A 10,339-nucleotide genomic window follows, 5' to 3' on the forward strand; every position below is an offset into this window, starting at 1 on the left:
CTTTGTCTATTTCACTCAAGTTCTTGAATTTTTAGAAATAAATTTGTTCATAATATTCCTTTATTACATTTTTGGTATTTGTTAAATCTACAGTAATGTTATCTTCTCTCATTCTTAAATATAGGTAATCTGTATTTTACCTTTTGTTCCTGATTAGGATAGCTAGAGAGTTATCGATTTTACTGATCTCAGTGGTGCTTGTGGCTCAGTGAGTAGGGTGCTGGCCTCATAAACCAACAGTGGCAGGTTCGAACCCAGCCCCAGCCAAACTGCAACAAAAAAATAGCCAGGCGTTGTGGCAGGCACCTGTAGTCCCACCTACTTGGGAGGCTGAGGCAAGAGAATCACCTAAGTCCAGGAGTTGGAGGTTGCTGTGAGCTGTGACATCATGGTATTCTACGGAGGGTGATAAAGTGAGACTCTGTCTCTTAGCAAAAAAAAAATTTTTACTGATCTCAAAGAACCATTTTTCAGTTCCTTTGTTGTTTTTTTTCTGTTATTTTCCTTATTTTTCTGTTTCTATTTTGTTGATTTTCACACTGATCTTTATTTTTTCTTCTGCTTACTTTGAGTTTTATTTGCTCTTCTGTTTTTAGTTTCATAAAGTGAGGCCATCAATTAAGACCTTTCTTCTTTTCTAACATAGATGTTTAGTGCCATACATGTCCCCTAAGAACTGCTTTAGCAGAACCCCATAAATTTTATTGTGTTTTCATTTTTACTCTGTTCAACATACTTTCTAATTTCCCATTTGATTTCTTCTTTAATTCTTCTATACTAGTGGTTCTCACCCTGTGGGTCACGACCCATAGGAACTGTATTAAAGGGCCACAGCATTAGGAAGGTTGAGAACCACTGTTCTATACCCAAAGAACATACTTTGTATGACAATGATACTTTTTTTTTTGAGACTGAGTCTCACTTTGTTGCCCAGTCTAGAGTGCTGTGGTGTCAGCTTAGCTCACAGCAACCTCAAACTCCTGGGTTCAAGCAATCCTCCTCCCTCATCCTCCCAAGCAGCTAAGACTACAGGTGGACTGCCACAGTGCCCAGCTAATGTTTTCATTTTTTAGTAGAGACAAGGTCTCTTGCTCTTGCTCAGGCTGATCTCAAATTCCTGAGTTGAAGGATCCTCTTACCATGGACTCCAAGGGTCCTAGGATTACAGGTGTGAGCCACTACACTCACCAGACAACAGTACTTTTAAATACATTGAGATTTCTTTTATGACTCAGAATATAGTTTATCTTTGCAAATGTTTTGTGTGTGCTTAAAAAGAATGTGTATTCTGTTGTTCTAAGTGGTCTAGAAATGTGTATCTCTACTCTTATTGGTGAAGTGTTTTATACATGTCCATGTTGGCCAAAGTGTTGTTCCCATCCTCTATATCCTTATTGATTTCCTACCTGCGCTATACTGAGGGGTATTGAAATCTGTCTAGGATTGTCACTTTGTCTATTTCTCCTTGTAGTTCCCTCTTCATGTATTTTTTGAAGCTCTGTTTTTATATACATATGATCGCTAATGCCTTTTGGATTAATTCATGCTCTTATCATTATCAAATGGCCTTCATTCTCTTTTCTTAATAGTGTATGCTTTTTTTTTTTTTTTTTGAGGTAGGGTCTCACTCTGTCACCCAGGCTAAAGTGCAGTAGAATCATCATCATAGCTCAGTGCAACCTCAAACTCCTGGGCTCAAGTGATCCTCCTACCTCAGCCTCCTAAGTAGCTGGGACTATAGGCACACATTACCACACACAGTTGACTTTTCTATTTTATTTTTTTTTTCTGGCCAGGGCTGGGTTTGAACCTACCATCTCCGGTATATGGGGCCAGTGCCCTACTCCTTTGAGCCACAGGTGCTGCCCTTGACTTTTCTATTTTTTGTACAGACCGGTCTCAAACTCCTAGCCTCAAGCAATCTTCCCACTTCAGCCTAAGAGCTAGGATTATAGGCATGAGCCACTGTGTGAAGCCTCTATGCTCTAATCTTTATTTTATGTCTGATATTAATATAGCCATTCCATTTCTTTTTATCTTTTGACTACCATAGTGTATCATTTTTTATCTTTTTACTTTAGCCTGTTTGTGTCTTTACCTTAAAGTGAGTCCCTGGCTGCACACAGTGGCTCACGTCTGTAATCCTAGCACTCTATGAAGAGAGGCGGGAGGACCATTTGAGCTAAAGAGTTCAAGATCAGCCCGAGTAAGAGTGAGACCCATTTCTACTAAATAAAAAAAACTGGCTCAGCACCTCTAGCACAGTGGTTACAGTGCCAGCCACATCCACCAAGGGTGGCAGTTTCAAACCCAGACGGAGCCAGCTAAACGACAATGACAACTGTAACAAAAAACCTGCCACATACACCAAGGGTGGCAGGTTCAAACCCAGATGGAGCCAGCTAAACGACAATGACAACTGTAACAAAAAACAGCTGTGGTGAGCACCTGTAGTCCCAGCTACGTGGGAGGCTGAGGCAAGAGAATCACTTAAGCTAAGAGTCTGAGGTTGCTATGAGCTATGACACCACAGCACTCTACCCAGGGCAACACAGTGAGACTCTATAGTCCCAGCTCCTCAGGAGACTGAAGCACAAGGATCACTTGAACCCAGGAGTTTGAGGTCATCATGAGCTAGGCTGATGCCAAGGCACTATAGCCTGAGCAACAGAATGAGACTATCTCAATCAATCAATAAAATAAAGTGAGTTCCTTGGAAGGTAACATACAGTTGGGTGTTGCTTTTTAACCCAATCTGACAATCTCTCCATTTTAACTGGGGTGTTTATACCATTTATTTTTTTTTCTTTCTTTGAGACAGAGCCTCAAGTTGTCGCTCTGGGTAGAGTCCCGTGGCATCACAGCTCACAGCAACCTCCAACTCCTGGGCTTAAGCGATTCTCTTGCCTCAGTCTCCCAAGTAGCTGCAACTACAAACGCCCACCACAACGCCCGGCTAGTACAGAACTTGTAAAAATCAAGACTAACTAATGGAATTAAATGTTATGCCAATGCATGCAAGCTCACCGAAGAGTTGATAATTTAAAAAATATATACATCATGCCAGTGCATATTCCAAATCCTTTAAAAATATTTTTGAATTTATATTTGGATTTCTAAAAATAACCCTTGCAAAAGAAAGTATCAAGAAAAGAAATCAAGAACAAGGAAACTGTAGCAGGAGAACTTTTGAGTAATTCTTTCCATTCTGAATATCAAATATAATATTTTTATTGGATTACTGAATTGAATTTCTTTTTAGTCATCTGAGTAGCCATACCACAACCTTGACTTTGTAGAGTTGCATATGCACTCCTTTTTTAGTACCAAAAAAAGTCAACTTTGTAAGTCGCAGTTCAGATGAAGTATTTTATCACTTCTGATAACTTAGAACAACAACTACTGCTATTCTGGTGAAACACTCGTGACAAAAACTCAACTATTTACATGGAAGGAGCATTATTAAACAAAGTCATCTTTTCTCTGTCCCACACAGAAGGAATTTTATAAAGCAACATAATGTTCACTTTTGCTGGCAAAGGACCTGAGTAACAATCTTCCGAATCTTTGTAACTGAGAACATGATTCATAAAGTTTAATTGGGAAATTTAGAAACAATACCCAGGGACACGTAGTTACCAAGTCCACCTCATTATTATTATCGTCTACGTAAGACCTAAAACTGTTTCTGGGTTAATTAGCTAAGCATCAGTAGTTATATGATCTTAGTAATGTGGAAAAAAAAAAACTGACATTAAGATAATGTATTAAAACAGTATTCATAGTTACTCTCCTCTACTTTATGAAATAAAAGGAGAAATAGTGTATGGGGGGGGGGGGTTTCAGCCTATCCTCACCCATAAAAAGAAAAGAATTGAATCAAATAAGAAAAAGATAACCAGTGTGTGCTGGAGCTGAGTGATACAGGCTCGTGAATGCCAATTGCTTTCCCAATTTCCTGCTCTGTGACATTATGCTGATTGTCTGAATCTGAGTATTTCCACCACTGACACTGGGAAAGGCTACTAATCAGAGGAGTTTTTTCCTTTTTCCAAGAGAGCCAGAGTACTAAAACAACAGTGAGTATAACCTAATGATCAATCTTTCAAGCTGACAGCCAAGGAATAAACATTTTAATGAAACTGGGCCCGGTGCAGTGGATAATGCCTATAATCCTAGCACTCCAGGAGGCCAAGGCAGGAGGATCTCTTGAGTTCAAGAGTTCAAGACCAGCCTTAGCAAGAGCGAAACCCTATCTCTAAAAAACAGCCAATTGTTGTGGAAAGCACCTATAGTCCAAGCTACTTGGGAGGCTGAAGCAAGAGGATCACTAGGGCCCAAGAGTTTGAGGTTGCCGTCAGCTTTGACACCTTGACACTCTACCCAGGGTGACAGAGTGAGACTCTGTCTTTTAGGAAAAAAAAAAAAAAAAAAAAAAACAGTGAAAAAGAAAAGCGCCTTGGACTTCTGATGCCTACTCACCCTAACCCTCAGACATCACACAATTTCTTTGTACTTACAGTGATAATAAGAAAAAAGCAGGCTGGACATTCTGGCAGGTGCCTATAGCCCCAGCTACTTGGGAGGCTGAAGCAAGAGAACTGCTTAAGCCCAAGAATTTGAAGTTGCTGTGAGCTATGATGCCACAGCACTCTACTGAGGGTGACAGCTTGAGATTCTATCTTAAAAAAAAAAAAGAAAAAAGTAAAAGCCACCATACAACTCATTTTTTAAATCTCAGAAAAGAACTCCAAAATTCTCAAAAAACTTGTACGTGCTCATAGCCCCATGACTGCAGAAAAATGAGTACAACAAAATAATTAGCCCTCAAACTATGAGATGAGGGGGAAAAAATACATTAATTCCAGAGACAGAAGAAAAAGAAGCCAACAGAATTATATACTATAAAACCTCTGTATTGTTGACCACCCAGGGACTGTAACAAACTGGTCAACATATGAAGGTGATCAACATAAGGAACTAGGCCTACTGTACTGATACGTACATGTGGTACATGTCCAGTTTATGAAAATCAGGTCAATTTAAGGACATGGTCAATGTAGAGTGGTGGTCAACTACAGAAGTTCTTACTATAGTAGCAAAAGGAACATCTAGTCAGAGAAGAGGCACACAACCATGAACACAACATTGTACAGACATAGTATAGCAAAAAAAAAAAAAAAAACCATGGAAGTAACAAAAAAGGAAAAGAGAAAAAGCATCTAATTGTCAAGGAAACAACATTTAGAAACAATCCTGGGCAACCTGGAGTAAGAGTCTAAGATGACATTAAGAAATTCTTATTCATTAGGCATGATGGCTCCTATCTATAATCCTAGCACTTTGGGAGACAGAGGCAAGAGGATCACTTCAGCCCTGGAGTAAAACTATCCCACCACAGAAAAATGAATTACCAGAAAGAAGTAAGCAGAATAACCCTCAAAGCTCATACAAAGGCCAAGAAGCTCTTATTTCTACCATTCAGAGAAGACAGACCTTGTGTTGGGTACAACCCTCCAAAAAATAATACCTTATTGGTAGGGTAAAATTAGCTATATAAAGACTGTTCTGGATCTATCCAAACAAAGCTTAAATAGAATCTTCCAAATTTGAATAATAAATTGTACTTAACTGACTCTAAGTAGCTTAACTGTACAGCAAAAAAAGTCTGAAAATGCTTAAAAGAAAGATAAACTCAAAAATGTTAAAAATCAGAATGTTCTGTATCCAATAAAAGTTACCATTCAAATAAAGAAGAAAAATATATTTTTCTCCTATAACTAAAGGAAAAATCAGTCATTAGAAAGAGAAATTATAGAGATGATGGAATCAGCAGGCAAAGTTAAAACAGCTATTTTAAATAGATTCCTTAGGTTAAGGGACACACAGGAAAACAAACATAAGGGAAAGAATAGAAATTCTTAACTATAAATCTACAGATCCAAGATGTTCAACAAATCCTAAGGAAAATAAACACAATATTATTTATTATACAAATATATGTTATACACCAAATAAACGCATATCATAGGCTAATGATTAAAAACCAGGGACTCGGCTCAACGCCTATAGCTCAAGCAGCTAAGGCTCCAGCCACATACACCAGAGTTGGCAGGTTCAAAGCCAGCCCAGGCCTGCCAAACAACCAAAAAAATAGCTGGGCATTGTGGTGGGCACCTGTAGTCCCAGTTACTTGGGAGCTTGAGGCAAGAGAATCACTTAAGCCCAGGAGTTTGAGGTTGCTGTGAGTTGTGATGTCACAGCACTCTACCCAGGACGACAGCTTGAGGCTCTGTCTCAAAAAAAAAAAAAAAACTAGGGACTGGGGGGTGGGAGGAATCTTTAAAAAAATCAGCTGTGGGTGCAAAAGCAAAAGGGAAGCCAGAAAAAAGACACATGACATATGAAGGAACAAAGATTAAAATGATTCAAGACAGGTTCAAACCTGGCCTCAGCCAGCAAAAACAATGACAACTGCAACTAAAAAATAGCCAGGTATTGTGGCGGGTACCTGTAGTCCCTGGTACTGGGAGGCTGATTCAAGAGAATCGCTTAAGCCCAAGAGTTTGAGGTTGCTGTGAGCTGTGACACCACTGCGCTCTACCAAGGGCCACCTTGAGACACTGTCTCAAAAAAAGAAAATAAATAAATAAATTTCTCAACCTAAGATTCTATACTCAGTGAAAATATCTTTCACAAATGAAGGTGGAGACGGTGAAATGAAGCCTTTTTTGGACATCAGAGCTTAAAATTTATCACGTACACTTCTATTACCAGAAATGTTATAGAAAGTTTTTCAGGCGGAATAAATTATATCAGATGAAAATCTATACTGACATAAAGAATAGTTACAGAATGCTGAACATATAAGAAAACTAAAAGATTACTTTTCTCATTTTTTAAACTCTCTAAAGTGACTACATTAAAAAATACAATGTGAAATTTATGACACATATGAATTAAAATGTATGACAACAGCACAATGAAGGCTGGGTACAGTGGCTCACATCTGTAATCGTAGCACTCTGGGAGGCCAAAGCAGGAGGATCCCTCGAGCTCAGGAATACAAGACCAGCCTGGGCAAGAGCGAGACCCTGTCTCTACTAAAAATAGAAAAAACTAGACAGGCATTGTGGCAGATGCTTGTAGTCCCAGCTACTCAGGAGGCTGAGGCAAGAAGATCACTTGAGCCCAAGATTTTGAGGGTGCTTATGAGCTATGATGCTGAAGGGGTCTCTGAAAAGCAAAGAACAGTCCCTATCTATTATTCAGAGGGAATCTGTAAAACAGAAAGCAGCCATGAAGGATATAGTTAAAACTGACAAAACGAAGCATAGGGCCAGAGAAGATTAACATAGGAATGAATGAATTCAAAGGCAGAGGGAACAACAGGGCAGTGTAGACTGAGGGGGTTTTGAGAAGGTAGGGGGAAGTCATTTTGACTAGAGTGAATAATGCTGTTGTCTGAGACTGAATGCACAACAGATGTTGATCTTGCACCAGGTGAAAACACATGTAGTGAGAATAAGCTGGAGTCAGGCAGACTAAGGCGGACATGACACCACTGATCTGGTCAGTTTAGGTCCTGCCTGACCTTTACCCGTAATCTCCCATTTGACACAGCTGGTCTGGTTGGTTTAAGTCCTGCCTGACCTTCACCTTCTGTCTCCCATTCTTACTGTTTTGTAAATTTAGCTCCCACCCTAAAGATGCCTACCTTGAGTAGTTTAGGCGATTAATTTAGAAAATTAACTTCTGAAGTGGAATGTTGTTATAGGTCACCGAGTTCCTAAGGGTTAATGTGATCTTTGCTTTGAACTATGCAAATTAAAAAAGAATACCACATTGGGGAAAAGTAGCTTTGGGTATATAAGAAGTAAAAATTTGAGTAAGGATTGGTGAGCCATTTCAGCCACCCCTCTACTGTTAAGCTTGTCTTAACTTTTGTAGAGCTATTTTATGTCTTTCAATAAACTCTGAATACTCTAACATTGTGTGTACTCTTTACTTCATCCTGGTTGCCCTGTCTGCTCAGAAGGGGTATGTCAACTAAATGCCTCTGGCCAAGGTACACCCTGGTGTGGTTTGAAATGCCTCCCTGGCAGAAACATAGACAGACTGCCCGTGAGAGAGGCAAGCAGGTTTTCTTTTTTCTAGCCCTCTTTTCACAAAGGATAGTTACCTGTCCTAGTCTGTTTTTGTGGCTCTGTGTTTGTTAGTGGTATGTCTTTCAACTCTTTGTCTGACCACCCAAAAACCTGCTGTTTAAAGGGCCAAGAGAGTTCCACTACTATGATACTCTACTCAAGGAGACAGTGAAAAAAATAAATTAATTAATTAAAAAATAAACTAGCACAATGGAGCAGAGAAATGGAAGTGTACTTACAGTCTTATGTGAAGTGGAATAATACTATTTTTAAGTACACTATGATAAGTTACAGATGTGTATTTTACAACCTAGGAACAACCTCTTACAAAAATGACAGGTAAATCACCTTGAGCCAACAGCAGAGATAAAATGAAATCATTAAAGTAAATCCCAAAGAATGCAGGAAAAGAAGAGAGAAAAGAACTATGAAAAGACAGAAGAGAAAATAGTTAAGATGGTAGTTTAAAATTCAGCTATATCAATAATTGCATTAAAAGTAAATGATGCAGGCCAGGCACGTGGCTCACACATGTAATCCCACCCAGCACTTTGGGAGGCCCAAGGTGGGAGTATCACTTGTGGCCAGGAGTTCAAGACCAGCCTGAGCAACACAGTGAGTTCCTGCCTCTACAAAAAAATTTGTAACTTAGTCAGGCGCGGTGGCACATACCTGCAATTCCAGTTACTAGAGGGACTGAGACAGAAGAATCACGTGAGTTTAGAGCTGCAGTAAACCATGATCATGCACCATATAAGAGACCCCCCTCATTTCTTTAAAAAGAAAAAAAAGGAAAGTAAATGATAGAAATGAAAAGCAAAAACCATCTTTTCGTTATTTAAAATGCAAATATATGCTAACAGACACTTTAAACACAAAAATAAAGATGAGTTTTTTAAAAAGGATAAAAAAGATATAAAGATATACAATCCAAATATTAACCCAAAGAAAGCTGGAGTAGCTACAGTAATATCAGAAAAAGTAAACTTAAAAGCAAACAGTATTATGAGAGATAAAGAGAAACATTTCATAATTTAATAAGAACATAATCCTAAATGTACATAATAGAGCTTCAAAGTGAAGACAAAGTTGACAGAATTGAAAGAAGTAGATAAATCTATAATTAGAGCTGGAAATCATAACACTTCTTTCTGAATAAGCAGACAAAAAATCAGCAGGGATATAGAAAACTTGAACACTATCAACTTGAATACAAAGAACTTGACCTAAATGACAGAATATATGTACTTTCAAAGGCACATGGAACACTCAACAGAACAATCTTAGTCCTAGGCCATAAAGCATGTTTCCTTAAGTTTTAAAAGTCTAAAATCTTAGCGTATGCTCTTTGAGTATAGTAGAATTAAATCAATAATAGGGCAGCGCCCATAGCTCAGTGGCTAGGGTGCTGGCCACATACACCCAGGCTGGCGGGTTCAAACCTGGGACCAGGCCAGCTAAAACAATTGACAACTGCAACAACAACAAAAAAATATCTGGGCATTGTGGCAGGCACCTGCAGTCCCAGCTACTTGGGAGGCTGAGGCAAGAGAATTACTTAAGCCCAAGACTTTGAGGTCGCTATGAGCTGTGACGCCACAGCACTCTTCCCAGGGCAACAACTTGAGACTCTTTCTCAATAAATAAATAAATAAAATCAATAACAGATACGAAAGAAAATCCTCCAATATTAGTAACTTACACTTCTGAATAGCCCACAGGTCAAAAAAGAAATGAAAAGGAAAGTAAAATATTTCAAATTGACTTCAAATAGTCCAAGAAACTTTTGGGTAATGTTCTATATTATGATTATGGTGTGGTAGCCATATTTCTCAAAATTTACAGATGTAAACCTAGTCAAAAGGCCCAGAAGCAATCAAAATTCATAGATTTGTATACTTAACATTAATGATTATATTTTATTGCATGTAAACTATTATCTCAGTAAAGGTGAATTCTTTAAAAAATAAAAACACTGAATCAGATGACAATTCATGTCTGTAATCCCAGCACTCCAGGAAAGAGATGGGTGGACTGCTTGAGCTCGGGAGTTCGAGAACAGCCTGAGTAAGATCAAGACCCCCTGTGGCTCAAGTGGCTAAGGCGTCAGCCACATACACCTAAGGTGCTGGGTTCGAATCCAGCCCGGCCCGCCAAACAACACTGATGACTGCAACCAAAAAATAGCTGGG

The sequence above is a fragment of the Otolemur garnettii genome, unplaced genomic scaffold, assembly GCF_000181295.1.
Source record: "Otolemur garnettii isolate 467f Iridium unplaced genomic scaffold, OtoGar3 scaffold00011, whole genome shotgun sequence".
Classification (NCBI taxonomy): Eukaryota; Metazoa; Chordata; class Mammalia; order Primates; family Galagidae; genus Otolemur; species Otolemur garnettii.